Source organism: Nicotiana sylvestris, chromosome 9 (genome assembly GCF_000393655.2).
Source record: "Nicotiana sylvestris chromosome 9, ASM39365v2, whole genome shotgun sequence".
Lineage (NCBI taxonomy): Eukaryota > Viridiplantae > Streptophyta > Magnoliopsida > Solanales > Solanaceae > Nicotiana > Nicotiana sylvestris.
The window spans coordinates 12,514,567-12,531,337 of record NC_091065.1 but is presented as its reverse complement, the minus strand read 5'-3'; positions in this window follow the sequence as shown (position 1 = coordinate 12,531,337).

Here is a 16,771-nt window from a genome sequence, read left to right as displayed (position 1 = left end):
TATGTGACTTAGTTATCCTTTTCAAATCAGTAAATGCGTCTGGCATTTGATTTGCTATATTCTGTAAATGGATGATCTTCTGGACCTCCTGATTACATATAGGGGTACGGGGATCAAAGTGAGATAATGATGAAATTTTCCACACAATTTCTCTTTTGATTTCCTTTTTCTCTCCCCCTAATTGTGGAAAATTTGTTTCATCAAACCGACAATCTGCAAATCGAGCAGTAAATAAATCTCCTGTTAATGGTTCAAGATAGCGAATAATAGAGGGTGATTCAAACCCAACATATATTCCTATCCTTCTTTGTGGTCCCATCTTACTACGTTGTGGTGGTGCTACTGGCACATATACAGCACATCGAAAATTTGTAGAGGGGCAATATTTGGTTCATGACCAAAAACTAATTGTGACGGAGAATATTTATTATAATGTATCGGTCTGAGACGGATAAGTGATGTTGCATGCAAGATAGCATGGCCCCAAGCAGTAGTGGATAAATTTGTTTTCATAAGTAGTGGTCTTGCTATCAATTGCAGGCGTTTAATAAATGACTCTGCAAGGCCATTTTGAGTATGAACATAAGCTACAGGATGTTCAACTTTTATCCCAACGGATAAACAATAATCATCAAAAGCTTGAGATGAGAATTCTCCAGCATTATCAAGGTGAATAGCCTTTATAGGATAATCTGGGAATTGTGCCCTTAATCGAATTATTTGGGCTAATAGCTTTGCAAACGCTAGGTTGCGAGATGATAGTAGGCACACATGAGACCATCTTGAAGATGCATCTATTAGGACCATAAAATATCTAAACAACCCACTTGGTGGGTGAATAGGTCCACATATATCCCCATGTATACGCTCTAAAAAGGCAGGGGATTCAATACCAACCTTCATTGGTGATGGTCTAGTGATCATTTTTCCTTGATAACAAGCATCACAAGAAAATTCGTCATTTGTAAGAATCTTCAAGTTCTTTAATGGATGCCCACTCGAATTTTCAGTAATTCGTCTCATCATTATTGATCCGGGATGGCCCAAACGGCCATGCCAAAGCACAAAAGTATTTGAATCCGTAAACTTCTGGTTTACGATAGAGTGTGCTTCAATTGTACTAATTTTTGAATAGTATAAGCCAGAAGATAAAGTTGGTAACTTTTCTACAATGCATTTCTGGCCAGAAATATTCTTTGTAATACAAAGATATTCCCTGTTCATTTCATCTATTGTCTCAACATGATACCCATTTCGGCGGATATCTATAAAACTCAACAAGTTTCTTCGGGACTTGGAGGAGAACAATGCATTGTCTATAATAAGTTTTGTTCCCTTAGACAGAAATATTATGGCTCTTCCGGAGCCTTCAATCAAACTTATATTACCAGAAATTGTTGAAACATTTGCTTTTTCCTTATGCAAATAAGAAAAGTATTTCTGATCGTTGAATATGGCATGAGTTGTTCCACTATCAATAACACAAATATCTTCATGATTTGTCTTTGATCCAAACATAATTTGAGGGTTATCCATATTCTTCAAAATAACATAAATAAAATATATTATAGTAAACATCATTATCAAAGCATAACTTTTATTTATGTACAACAATTACATAACCATACTATCTATTACAAACAACAAAAATTAAAATATTTACATTTCTACAGATTCACTACCGATTACATGACTTGTTTCTCCTTCTGGGAGTGCAAAGTAATCAGCTACATCCAAATGCATGAAGTCTAAATTATCTTCAGAAATAAAATTTGCTTCAGCATTTTTCTCTGTCTTCTTCAGGGAGGCTTGATAAAGCTCAACCAGGTGCTTTGGCGTACGGCAGGTACGTGACCAATGCCCTTTCCTCCACATCTATAACATGTATTTTCTGAATTTGGCGCTTGCACCGCTTCATGCTTTTGTTCCTTCCTTTTCCACTGCTGGTGGTGATGAGGCTTCTTTGGTGCATTATTATTACCATGATTGGGGTTTCTTCCCCGACCACGACCATGACCACGACTGGGGCCACGACCTCTTCCACGTTTAGCTTGGTGGAAGTTCATCTCATTCACTTCAGGGAATGGACAAGAACCAATAGGTCGACTTTCATGATTTTTCATTAATAGCCCATTATGTTGCTCTGCTATAAGAAGATGTGAGATAAGTTCAGAATACTTTTTAAATCCCATCTCTCGATATTGCTGCTGCAGGAGCATATTCGAGGCATGAAAAGTGGTGAAAGTTTTCTCCAACATATCATGATCAGTAATATTATCACCACATAATTTCAATTGGGAAATAATTCTGAACATAACAGAATTATACTCACTGATAGATTTAAAATCTTGTAGCCTTAGATGAGTCCAATCATAACGTGCCTGTGGAAGAACGACCATCTTCAGGTGGTCATATCTATCTTTCAAATTATTCCACAGTATGACTGGATCTTTAATAGTGAGATATTCCATTTTCAGGCCCTCATCAAGGTGATGGCGTAGGAATATCATTGCTTTGGCACGGTCTTGGTTTGATGCCTGATTTTTATCCTTGATGGTGTCTGCCAGACCCATCGCATCAAGATGAATTTCAGCATCAAGCACCCAAGACATGTAGCTTTTGCCCGATATATCCAGGGCTACAAATTCAAGTTTAGAAAGATTTGACATTATTTAGGAAAAGAAAGTTCTTACCTCTAATACTTTCAAAGTATTTGCTCGAGATGTCAGAGTCTCGTGCTGATAACGTGTTATAAAATAAAGACTGTAAAGTAAAGACAAGTATAGAGAGAAACTGATATATTATTCGAATTCAAACTGACGTACATAATGAACTGAAATCTCTTCTATTTATAGAAGAAAGGGAGCTGCTGTGTAAGTGGCTACTACAGCTGCTGTGTAAGCTGCTACTGCAAGCTGCTGTGTAAGCTGCTACTGCAAGCTGCTGTGTAAGCTGCTACGCAAGCTGCTGTGTAAGCTGCTACTGCAAGCTGCTGTGTAAGCTGCTACTGCAAGCTGCTGTGTAAGCTGCTACTATACCAGATACGGATAATCTTCTACTGAGAGCAATGTTTATCCATAACGGAGTACTGAATGGATAATTTATTATACTCAGTATGGATAATCTTCTTCTTAGGGTAATGTTTATCCATGACCGGGTACCGAAGTGATAAGCTTCTTCAGGAAGCTTATTTCCAATAGAGTACTAAATGGATAAACATATTTACGGTGGAGTCCCATATGGATAAGCTTCTTCAGGAAGATTATTTACAACAGAGTACTAAATGAACATCCATAATATAATATATTTATAACACTTGTATATTTTACGTTTAATTAGAGAGTAAAAAAATATTTTTTGAGACGTATTTTAGTAACTTTACAATAATATTAGCAAATAGAAGATTATTTTAATAAACATTTTAAGTATTAAATATTAATAATAATGCTAAGTATTGATTAGAGCAGTAATATGAAGTTAAAAGCTGAGATAATATATATACGACGACTTCCGGCCAGAAACAATAAGGGGAGTTATTTTCAATCATTTCATGAAAAACTTTTCCTTCAAAATATTTTCGAGCAACTAAACCAAAAAATAATTTATTTTTTTCGTAAATTATTTTATAAAAAACATTTTTCGTCATACCAAATATCCACTAGTTCATTCACATGACTTGTTAAAAATTATAAATTTTTGAGATAATTTTGATTTGTAACTATATTTAATTAGTGTGTCAAAATTATTTATTTCTTTTTTAAACTCCCGTTAAACAAACATCAAGGGGAAATAGAGAAACAAGTTTAAGGACAATGATAGTGAAACAATAGATATAGGGTTCGGTATCGGTTTTTGGGCCCGATTAATCTGAATTTGTACCGAAAATTCTACTTTGAGGAAAAATTTCTCCATGTTAATAGCGACTCCATATCTAGAACTTTTTTTGGAGGTTTAAAGAAAATACTGGATGGCCCTTCCACAATTAACTCCCCTCATTTATGCATTAGCATACATAGAATTGATAGTGGACTTCATATCATAAAGTTACTTCAAGATGAATAAAAAATAAATTACCTCATATAGCAAAGGTTAACACCTTATTTATTTTAAATAAATATCATTTAGAAAAATTATATTCTATAGATACCTTTTAATGTTTATAGCAAAATATCTAATTTTGGTTACCTCCTACCCTTAAGCCACTAAATACGATATTCAGTTACACTGTTTTCTTTCTCTCTCTATTTTGATACATGTCATTCTCTTCCCCCATTCCCTAAAAACACAATTGAGGGCTCCGTTCGCCACCATCTTCCTCTGTTTCTGTTTGTTCTCCACAATGCTCTCTCGTTTCATCTCCAAATCCTCACACCTCCGACTCTTAACCCTGTTTCCTTCCAAAACCCACTTCTTAAATCCTAAACCCATTCCCACTATACCCTCTTTTCTCATTTCCAAGCCATGTTTCTTCCCCAACAACTCCCATTTCTTCTCCACAGGCAACAACAACAATGGCAAAGATTCAGAGCCATCATCTTCTGATTTGTGGAAACTTTCTTTTGATCAATCACTGTTCAATGAAGATGTAGAAAGTGTTGAGGGTATACAAACGCAAGTTCTTGATGATGGGTCTTGGGCTAAACAAGAACAAGAAGAGAGTGGTGATGTGTTTAAAGAAAATAAGGGTGTTGGTGGAGGTGGGGAGGATGAGACGCTACTAGAAATCCGGTAAAAAGCGACCACAAAAAGCGACCAAAGTTGGTCGCTTATAGGCCTAAAAGCGACCAAAAAGCGACCAAACATGCCTGGTCGCAATATTGCTGGTCCCTTTATTTTAGGGACCAAAGTTGGTCGCTAATTAGCGACCAACTTTGGTCTCTAAGGTAAAAGGACCAAATATTCTGATTTTGACTTTAGTGACCAACTTTGGTCGCTATATTAATTTAATAATATAAATTTGGCGACCAAAGTTGGTCTCTACATATGAAATACGTTGTTTTTAATTTATCATTAATCATTAGAAAGCGACCAACTTTGGTCTCTAATCCAACTATTATATTTTAAAATTTGGATAATAAAGACCAAAGTTGGTCGCTAAATGCAAGAATTTAATTTTTTTTAAAGATAAGTGACCAACATTGGTCGCTATATTTCCAGAAATTGTATTTTTTTAATAGAAATCTGGGCAGGTAGCGACCAAGGTTGGTCGCTATTGCCCAGAAAATTATTTTTTTATAGTGAAATGCGACCAAATAGAGACCAAAGTTGGTCGCTTTTCTTGGTATATTTTTGGCAGAAACTGCCTGTTTTGGCAGCTACACCACCTGCCAGCTTACCAAACATCCTAAACAGGCATTTTATGCCAGCAACAACAACAACAACAATTAAAAGCAACAATCAATAGAACTAACACATTAAGCTAACAAAACTAAGTTAACGCTTATTACAAGCCCATTCGAACTAAAAAGAACTAACACAATAGAACTAAATTTTTTTGTCTAGTTCAAAGTATATAAAGTACTCAAGGAGTGTTCTTTCAGCATCCTCGTCCGAAAGTTGGATTGCCTCGCCCGATTCATTAGGTGGTTGACTGCGTATGAATTCTCTCACGTCAGCTGCATGTGAAGCGAACCTATATGAAAAATTATATATTGAATTAGTATTTCAAAATTTATATAAAAGTAAATCAAAATACTTAATGAAAAGTAAAAAACTTACATGTATATAGTCGAGGTTCGACCCTCCTTTCCGAATCAGTCTCTTTCTTCTTCTTTACAATACGAGTTTCATTGAATAGCTCATCTTGCTTCATTGGCATCATAAAGCTGTCTGGTGGCTTTGGTGATTATCCTCGTGGTACTATTACTCGGGATGAACTTGGATACAGAGAATAACTTGGATACAGTACCTGACAGGGTGTGTCTTTGATCAATTGTTGATCTCTATAGCTACAATGATAATGAGAAGGCAACGACATGTGTTTCAAAATAGTGATGGTATAGGTAGGATTTAACATTTCCTAAGTAGATAAAAGAGGTTATAGAGGAATTCTCTACTTCACTTTCCAAGAGGAAAAGAAGTTTGATTGATAGTGACAACGTTGATGAAGACGGAATGTTTTCCGTTGGTCATGGCAGTTCCCATAAAGCGGGGATCATAAGACTCTATGATGACAAAGATTATAGGAAGTTTTGTTCTAAACTTTCTTCCAAGTCTGATCCGTACAAGCTTAATATGATATTGGTGATATTTCTTCGGATTCAGACAATGATTTGACCGACAAAAGTATGGAAATGCTCTTAAAAAGAATTAAAGGTAAAATGTTTTTCTTGGTAGAGAAGGATGCTGAAAAGATTTTACCTTTAATTCTTTTTAAGAGCATTTCCATACTTTTGTCGGTCAAATCATTGTCTGAATCCGAAGAAATATCACTAATATCACATTAAGCTTGTACGGATCAGACTTGAAAGAAAATTTAGAACAAAACTTCCTATAATCTCTGTCATCATAGAGTCTTATGATCCCCATTCTATGGGAACTGCCATGACCAACGGAACACATTCCGTCTTCATCAACCTTGTCACTCTCAATTAAACTTCTTTTCCTCATGGAAAATGAAGTACAAAATTACTCTATAAGCTCTTCTTTTATCTACTTAGGAAATACTAAATTCCTACCTACACCATCACTATTTGAAACACATGCCATTGCCTTCTCATCATCATTGTCGCTAATGAGAAGAACAATTAAAGGCACACTTTGCCAGGTACTGTGTCTTAGTTATTCTTGGTGGAAGTTCTATTGCATGTCTAATAACGTCATCAACCTCTTCTAATAATCCTCCGGCAATCTAAAATTCCAAAACATAAACTAAAAGTTCAATTCATATCCTAAACCTTCAATTCATATCCACAAAAGTTCAAGTCATATCCTAAAGGTTCAACTCATATCGTAAAAAGTTCAAGTCATATCGTAAAATTTCAATTTATATCGTACAAGTTCAATTCACAAGAACAAAACCTAAAAACTAAAAGTTCATCAATTCTTATCCTACGAGTTTAAACATAAACTAAAAGTTCAATTTATATCCTAAAGGTTCAATTCATATCCACAAAAGTTCAAGTCATATCCTAAAATTTCTATTTATATCCTAAAAATTCAACTCATATCCTAAAAGTTTCAATTTATATCCTACAAGTTCAATTCACAAGAACAAAACCTAAAAACTAAAAGTTATATTCATATCCTACGAGTTTAAACATAAACTAAAAGTTCAAGTCATATCCTAAAGGTTCAATACATATGCTAAAGGTTCAATTTATTTCCTAAAAGTTCAACTCATATCCTAAAAGTTTCAATTCATATCGTAAAAAGTTCAAGTCATACATAAAAGCTTCAATTTATATCGTACAAGTTCAATTCACAAGAACAAAACCTAAAAATTAAAAGTTCATCAATTCTTATCCTACGAGTTTAAACATAAACTAAAAGTTCAATTTATATCCTAAAGGTTCAATTCATATCCACAAAAGTTCAAGTCATATCCTAAAATTTCTATTTATATCCTAAAAGTTCAACTCATATCCTAAAAGTTTCAACTCATATCGTAAAAAGTTCAAGTCATACATAAAAGCTTCAATTTATATCGTACAAGTTCAATTCACAAGAACAAAACCTAAAAATTAAAAGTTCATCAATTCTTATCCTACGAGTTTAAACATAAACTAAAAGTTCAATTTATATCCTAAAGGTTCAATTCATATCCACAAAAGTTCAAGTCATATCCTAAAATTTCTATTTATATCCTAAAAGTTCAACTCATATCCTAAAAGTTTCAGTTCATATCCTAAAAAAAACTAAAAGTTATATTCATATCCTACGAGTTTAAACATAAACTAAAAGTTCAAGTCATATCCTAAAGGTTCAATACATATGCTAAAGGTTCAATTTATTTCCTAAAAGTTCAACTCATATCCTAAAAGTTTCAATTCATATCCTAAAAAGTTCAAGTCATACATAAAAGCTTCAATTTATATCCTACAAGTTCAATTCACAAGAACAAAACCTAAAAACTAAAAGTTATATTCATATCTTACGAGTTTAAACATAAACTAAAACTTCAAGTCATATCCTAAAGGTTCAATACATATCCTAAAGGTTCAATTTATTTCCCAAAAGTTCAACTCATATCCTAAAAGTTTCAATTCATATTCTAAAAAGTTCAAGTCATACATAAAAGCTTTAATTCATATCGTACAAGTTCAATTCAACTAAAAGTTCAATTTATACCCTAATATATATCTACCTATGAATCAAGTCTTTGACGTTAAATTAGTATCTATTGCTTACTAAAATATTGAAGGAGAAATACTCAATAAAGCCTAGCCTAAATATTCAACCCATACCCTAAATCCTAGATTTCTATAAAATGTTAAATAATGATAAATACAATCTAAATCCTAGGTTTCTATAAAATACAATGTTAAATAATCAATTGAAACAATAATTCTAGGTTGAAACAATAAACAATTGAAACACTAATTGAAACCCTAGGTTTGTAATTCTAACCTTGAATTTTTAGGAGGTGGAGAAGGAGAGACGCAACAGCGGCAGAGGCGACGGCGGCAGCTGAGCGGTGGTCGTTGGTGGCGTGGGTGGGGCCTGGTGGTGGGAGTTGGAACAGGGGTGGGGTTTGAGTGTGAGAGAGAAAAGAGGGATTTTGGGAATTTTTTAGAAAGAATGGGAGGGGATCCCGGTTTTGAGAGTTATGTAATTAAAATAGCGACCAACGTTGGTCGCTATTTTGGTGGGTAAAACAGTTTTGAATTTTTAGACATAGCGACCAACTTTGGTCGCTATATTCTTACCGTTTGACCAAAATAGCGACCAAAGTTGGTCGCTATTTCAAAACCTATATATATATATATATATATATCGCTATTTCAAAAAATATATATATATATATATAAGTTGTATTCGATACGCTATTACCTAATACACTTATAGTTAGTGCATAGTATAGCGTATGTATATATTATATATATATAAGCTATATTCGATACGGTATTACCTCATACACTTATACTTAGTGCATAGTTGTAACGACCCGATCGGTCGTTTTGAGCTCCGGCGCGTCATTCAGCAGTTTGAGGCCATGAGCAGCTTCATCTCAGGTATATTGACTTGAGTGTATGGTTAGAATTAAAATTCAGGAAGTTTGGAGTCAAATCTAAATGGAAATTCTCATTTTGAAAGCTTAAAATTGAAGAAATGAAATAGGATTGGAATTTTGAGTAAAAGACCTCGGAATTGGGATCCGAAGGTTCCAGCAGGTTCGTATGATAATTTTGGACTTGGGCGTATGCCCGGATCGGATTTTGGATAACCCGGGAGCGTTTTGGCGCCTATTGTGGAAGATAGCATTTTAGAAGAAATTGCATCAGTTTGGCTTAAAATGCATTTCAATGTTATTGATGCCCGTTTGGAATTTCGAGGCTGGGAGTAGCTCCGTATGGTGATTCTGGATTTGGGAACGCGATCGGAAGTGAATTCGGAGGTCCGTAGGTCATTTTAGAGTCGTTTGGCTAAATATAGAAATTTGAAGTTTTTTGAGAAAATTCGACCGGAAGTGGAAATTTTGATATCGGGGTCGGAATGCGATTCCGAAAGTTGGGGCAAGTCCATAATGTCGAATGTGACTTGTGTGCAAAATTTGAAGTCATTCCTGAATGATTTTGGTAAGGTTTGAGACACTTAGTCTCTTTTAAGGAAGCTTAAGTTGGAAAAGTCAACCGGATATTGACTTATGTGTTAGAGCGCTCGAAATGTGAATTTTATGGTTTGGATAGCTTTGTTAGGTGATTTGAGACTTAGGAGTGTGTCCGGAATATTTTTCTGATGACCGGTGTAGAATTAAGCTTGAATAGGCAAAGTTAGTATTTTGGCGAATTCCGGTTGATAGGTAAGATTTTGATCCGAGGCTCGGAATGAAATTCCGAGAGTTGTTGTAGCTTCGTTATGTCATTTTGAACTTGTCTGCAAAATTTGAGATCATTCAGACTAGTTTTGACGTGTTTCGACATCGGATGTGAAAATTTGAAGTTTCAAAGTTCATAGGCTTGAATCCGAGGTGAATTTAATATTTTTGCGTTGTTTTTGGTGATTCGAAGGAACAACTAAGTTTGTGTCATATTATGGGACTTGTTAGTATACTTTGTTGGGATCCCATAAGGCTCGGACAAATTTTGGAAGAGTTTTTGGAAGATTTTTGCCGTTTTGAGCATAAATGTAATGATCTAAAGGTTCATTTTTAGTTTTAGAGATCCAACTTTGATTCCGAGACTTCCAAAATTTTGATAATGAATTATAGGACTGATCTGGAAATTTTGGTCTAATTTCATCAAGTCGCGATTGGGTTTTTGACGCGAAATATGAGTAATTATTTAACGAGCGAAATGGATATCGTACTGGGCAAATGAGCTCTTAATTAAGTTTCGATTGAAGGGTTGTGTTCACATTATTATTTGTGACTCATAGAAACAAGAATCGTCTAATTCTGAGTTCGTATGATGGAGTTAGAGCCATTTTAGTGAAAAATGTGCTGCAATTTAAATTGGCTGCTGGTGTATTTTTTTAGAAGCAGTGAACAGTAACCCGCGCGTGAACAGTACCGCGCGGTGAACAGTAATTCCGAAAATTTGGACAGTGAGTTTATATCCGATTTTGGGTCATTTTTCCACCATTTTCAGTCATTTTGAGAGCTTTTGGACGGGGATTGAAGGGAGTTTCAGCTGAGATCGATTGGAGGTAAGTTTTATGAGTTAAATACATGATTTTATTGAAGAATCATCCTTGAAATCCTTGAAAAGCCAAATTATAAGAAATTAGGGCTTGAGATTGAAATTCTAAAATGAAGATTTGAATGGTCATTTGAACTCCGATTTTGGTAAATTTTATATGTACGGACTCGTGGCGAGACGAGGAATCCGGTGATGTGACTTTCGTAATTTTTCGAGAAGTGGGCCCGGGGCTCGGGTTTTGCAAATTTCGTGATTTTCGATATTTTTCGAGTCTTTTCGATTGAGTTATATTCCCTTAGCCTATTGTAATATATTCCTTGTGGTTTTGGCAAGATTCGACGCGCGAGGAGGTCGATTCGAAAGGAAAGGGCATCGCGGAGTAGACTTTTGGCCGTCTTGAGGTGAGTAATAGATGTAAATGTTGTTCTAAGGGTTTGAAACCCCGGACTTTCACATCGTAACGCTATATTGAGGCGTGACACGCACTCCATGGCGAGTGCGGGGTCGGATACTATTGGGGATTGTGACTTGGTCCATCCCGTGTGATGTTTATACTATACTGGTGATTGATACACATACTTCATTGATATTACTGGGCTTGATGCCATGTTTGGGGCCTTGTGCCGATTTGTAAAATCCTTCGAGGATTGATATTACTGCTTAGCATGATTTGCATATCATTTAATTTCAGTCCAAGGTTTTAAATGCTGTTTTGCAAACTCAGCCATAATTCTAAGTGTTGAAAACTTAAATGATATTTTTAAATGTATTCCGGGCTGGGAACTTCTGTTTTGTAAATGCCCAAGGGGCTTATTATATTATTTTCTGGACTGATTATAAAGTGACTTGAAACAGTGGTAACAATGACACTGTGTGATATACTTGAAACAGTGGTAACAATGACACTGGATGATATACTTGAACAGTGGTAACAATGGCACTGTATGATATAAATTGGTCAGGTAACAATGGCTGACCGGTCAGGTAACAATGACTGACCAAGATATTGCGCTTGGGCTGTAGGAGCCCCTCCGGAGTCTGTACACACCCCCAGTGAGCGCCGTCGACGATAAATAAATATGGATGGCTCGGGCTGCACGCCGCAGTGGGTACTGGAATGTACCATCATATGCATTGCATTGCATTCATGTATTTCTATTTATACTGTTGTTTAGCTGCTCAGTTCCATATGTTGCTGTATATTTGGATTTTAGCTTACTTTGTGTATTTACTGGATTTTCTTATCTTCGGACTGTAGTTACTTTTATTACTCACTGGGTCGGAGTACTCACTTTACTCCCTGCACCTTGTGTGCAGATCCAGGGCAGTCTCAGGCTCAGTAGATCCAGTTGATCAGCAGATCCAGCTTCTGGGAGTATCGAGGTAGCTGCACGGCGTTCGCAGCCATTGATCTTCTCCCTCCTATCCTATCTCTTTATTTCCGCATTATCAGACTTTGGATATACCATGTATTAGGATGATATTCTGTATTCTAGAGGCTCAGATTCGTGACACCGGGTCCTAGTGAGATTATATTGTGTATTTTGTTAAATTCTTCAGTACTTTAATCTTGCTTAATTGATATTTCTTTCCGCTATTTTTGATAAATTGGGTTAAGTGTTGAATAATGGTCGGGCTTGCCTAGTAGTGTGTTGGGCGCCATCACGACCGGGATTTTTGCCCTATGAAAGAATTACTCCCAAAAATTCAAAATAAAATGATTTTCCTTGGTGTGCAATTTTGAGAATTTTTGTGACATTTTTGGATAATTATTTGTATTTGTCTGTGCATGTTTATTTGTTAAATTAATAAAAAATACAAAAATATGTCGTATTTTGCATGTAGGATTTAATTCTACAATTGTTAGTAATTAAGTTTGTTTTACAAAAAAAAATGAAAGTCACAAAAATAGGAATATTTTGCATTGTTAGCATTTAATGTCAAATTATGCAATTTTGTTTTAATTGGTGTTTAATTGTGTATGATAATTTTTGTTAGGGGTTTAATTAGTATTTTTGGAGTTAATTTAGTTTGTAGCTCAATTTAGAATTTTAGTTTTATCAAAAATAAAAATAAAAAAGAAAGAAAAGAGGGCTACAAAACGTTAATATTTGAATTGAGTCTAATATAGCTATTTTGACTATTTTACCTTATTTCGTCGCAAAAGAAAAATTACAAAACAAATATATATGTAAATTTTAGCTTATGTATTTCTCATAAACTTGAAAAAATACAAAAATAGTACATTATTTTTATACTTTATATAATTTCGAAAATTATAAAAAATGTAGTTTTATTAATGTTTTGTAGTCATTTTAAACTTAAAGAATATAGAAATAGTACTTTATATTTTTATCGTTGTATAATTTCGAAAATTACAAAAAAAAAAGAGTTATTAACGTTTTGTAGCCATTTCAATCTTGAAAAATACAAAAAATAGTACTTTATATTTTATCTTTATATAAAAATAAAAATGACAAAAATAGTTTTATTTATGCTTTGTAGCTATTTTAATCTTGAAAAAATACTAAAAAAAAAGAAGAAAGAAATAGTTTTGTTTTAAAAGTTAGTCTTATTTTTGTAATTATTTTGCTTGCATAGGATTAATTGAATAACATCGTGTTTTATTTTCGGGTCCGGGCAAAAGAATAATATTTGGGTTCAAACTACCCGTTTTTAGGCCTAATTTTCGAACTTAGCCCATAATAATCCGAGCCCACCACACATGGGGGACACACATGGTGGACACATGTCTTGGACCCCTACACACATGGGGTCCATGTCCTTTGAACAAAGACAAAACACATGGGGGATGGGAAATTTAAAAGGCTGAATTTTTTTGACAAGGGGGGACAGAACGTGAGAAAAGAAAGGATTGAAAAAATTTTAAAAGCAAACAATTTTTTTAAGAAAAGGGAAAGGGACTTACACGTTTGTAAAAAAGGAAAAGAGGGATGCACATGCACGGACCAAAGGAAAAGAAAAGGAGTTTTGCAACTGTTCATCTTCTTCTTCATTTTGAAGAAAAAGAAGAAACGAAACCAAAAAAAGGCTAACCCCCCCCGTCGAGCAGCAGCAACTGCTGCTACGTCGTTCGCCATCTCCATAACCAACGACCCTACCTCTAGCTGTTTGACCAAACCCCGCTGATGTCCCCCTCACGATCACCACCCTTGTCCCTCCATTTGCGTCGCCGGTCCAAAACGTCCAGCTGCTGCTTCGTCCTTTTTCAACGTCCGCAAAACAGTCCGTTCGACCTCCAATAGTTCAACTCCGAGCTCGACTTGGGTTCGTTCAAGTTTTAGATTTTTCTTTCAAGATTATTTAGTTCATTTTGATTTATTTTCTGTTATGGTTTTTGGTTTTAAGTGTTGTTCATAATCTTGTTTTGTTCATTCTATTTTTCGGATTATTGATTTTTTGTTTAAAGTGTTATTTTGTAATCTTGTCTTGTTCATTAACTCTCCTTCTTCTTCAAGACCTTTTTATTTGGTCAAGGTTTTCTTCTTTTGTTTAAGTGTGCGTTATAAGCTACATTCGATTTGAACAACTTCGTCGAAAAGTTAGTTTATGACTGCTTTGTTTGGACGAGTACAACCCGAATCACTTCTTTGGATTGTTTTGATACTTGAATCATTTGTGTGAATTTGACTTAAGGATTGGTTATAGCTGTGTAGTGATTTGGTGTAGTTGTAAATCAGAGAGGTTTAAATACGGATTGCTAAGAGTGAGGGCAAAACAATAATAATAGGGGATTTTCAGGGGTATTTTTTGGGTGTTAAAAGATTTAAAATGTTTAGTGTTAGTAGTCTTCCAGTTCAATATTCAGTGTAAAATTAAATTAGTGAATTATTTAATGAAAAGGGAATTAGTAGTGCAGAATACACCCTGTCTGGTATCTTTAAGGGTGGAAAATCAGAAAATAAGCATAGGATTAATGATAAAAGTGTATAGATGCACATGGGAGGGAATATACAGGCTGAAAGTGAAAAACTTTGAATAAATAATGTTTAGTTCTAGCCTATAAATAGGAGGAGTTGATATAGAAAAGAGGACTGGAAAAAATTCAGAGAGGAAAAATTTTCAGAACTTAAAAGGGAGAAATAGACTAATTTTTTCAGAACTAAAAATCAGTCTTTGAGAGCTAAAAACTGAAAGTGAGGTCCTTTTCTTTACTACTGAAATCAGAACTTTGTTACTGCGTCTGTGGATTGCGTTTAGTGTTACTGATTTTCAGTTAGGCTTTCCGGGTTTTTTTTCCAGTTTGGTTCTGACCATGGTTACACTGGTTATTGCTGGTTTTGTTGCTGTTATTTGCTGTGGGATTCTGTTGCTGTGTTATTGCTGCTGCTGACTCCTCCTTCTTTTGTTCTTGTACTGCCATTTCCAGGTACAGAGTTGTACACTCTCGGCTTGAAGCGAAATGAAATATTAATCAGGCTTTGTTCCTGTTGAATTCCTCCTGTTTAGATTTGTGTTTGAATATAATTTTCCTTTCTTTGTATAAAAATGTAGTTGACTGATTAATGAGTAACGAGGTTGCATAACTTCTTCATATAATAATGTTAGTTTAAATTAATCAAAGAACAAGTAATCTGTTTTGATATTATTGTGCGTAAATCTCATGTTCCAGTGTTATTAAATAATAAAATATAGAACGGAAGCAATCTCTTTTTGTACAAACTTGATTGCATTTCCATTTGCATTACCCGTAAACTAATAACTAATAAGTTCGACTTTTTCAGCATGTAATTAATTGAGGGATTTCCTTTTATTTTAGAGACGAACTTAATAGAAGAAATGTAGTCACTATAGGTTTATCCTTTTAAATAAAACGAGACGAGCCTCGCCAAATAAAACACACAGATTGCGAGGCCCTCACAAAAATATATGTGTTAATTACTTAGAATTTGGGAGGGCCGTTTAGCGAATTTCACGGCCTTCCCAAAATAATAACGCGATAGTCTCTTTAGGCGCGTGTTTAATAGTTTACTTTCTTAAGCTTGGGTGTGCATTTCATGCGACCCAAATCCAAATCCCAAAACATCAAATAAAATGTGTTCCGGATTGTGGGTGCATTTCATGTGACGCAGTCCAAAGACGTGTTTTAAGCGATGTTCACATTCTTTTAAAAATAATAATAATAAAGTGGTAAAAAGTTAAAATTGGCACATCGGTTCATAATTGTATTAAAATCAGATAAATAAGCCGAATATGACAGTTGAGCGACCGTGCTAGAACCACGGAACTCGGGAATGCCTAACACCTTCTCCCGGGTTAACAGAATTCCTTATCCGGATTTCTGGTACGCAGACTGTAATATGGAGTCATTCTTTTCCTCGATTCGGGATTAAAATTGGTGACTTGGGACACCCTAAATCTCCCAAGTGGCGACTCTGAAATAAATAAATAAATCCCGTTTCGATTGTCCTTTAATTGGAAAAAACTCCTTGCACCCTCGCGGGGGGCGGAAAAAGTAGGTGTGACAGCGCCATCACGACCGGGATTTGGGTCGTGACAAAGTTGGTATCAGAGCCTAGGTTACTTGATCTCACGAGTCATGATCCAGTTTAGTATAGTCTCGCGGATCGGTACGGAGACGTCTGTACTTATCCTCGGGAGGCTGCAGAACCTTTAGGAAAACTTCACATTCTTGAATTCTTATCGTGCGTCCTTGATTCAGCTTGAAAAGAAACTTTTGAAATTCCTTCCGCGAGATTGTATGCACCAACGGACGCTCAGTATCAGATGTGTCTCGATGCCTTTGATTCCCCGATCGAGGGGCGAGGTGTAATCTCTGTGAGTTTGAAGTTAGACCAGTCTGGAGGACTTGAGGCCAAATCTTTGCCAATGGCTTGAGCACCGAGGTGCTGATTTTGTGAGCAAGTGTTTTGAACTCATATGTTCATTATTGTCCTTGTTAGCCGGAATGGCGGTTGGATATCCACGTGATGAGTATGTTAGTGTTGCGA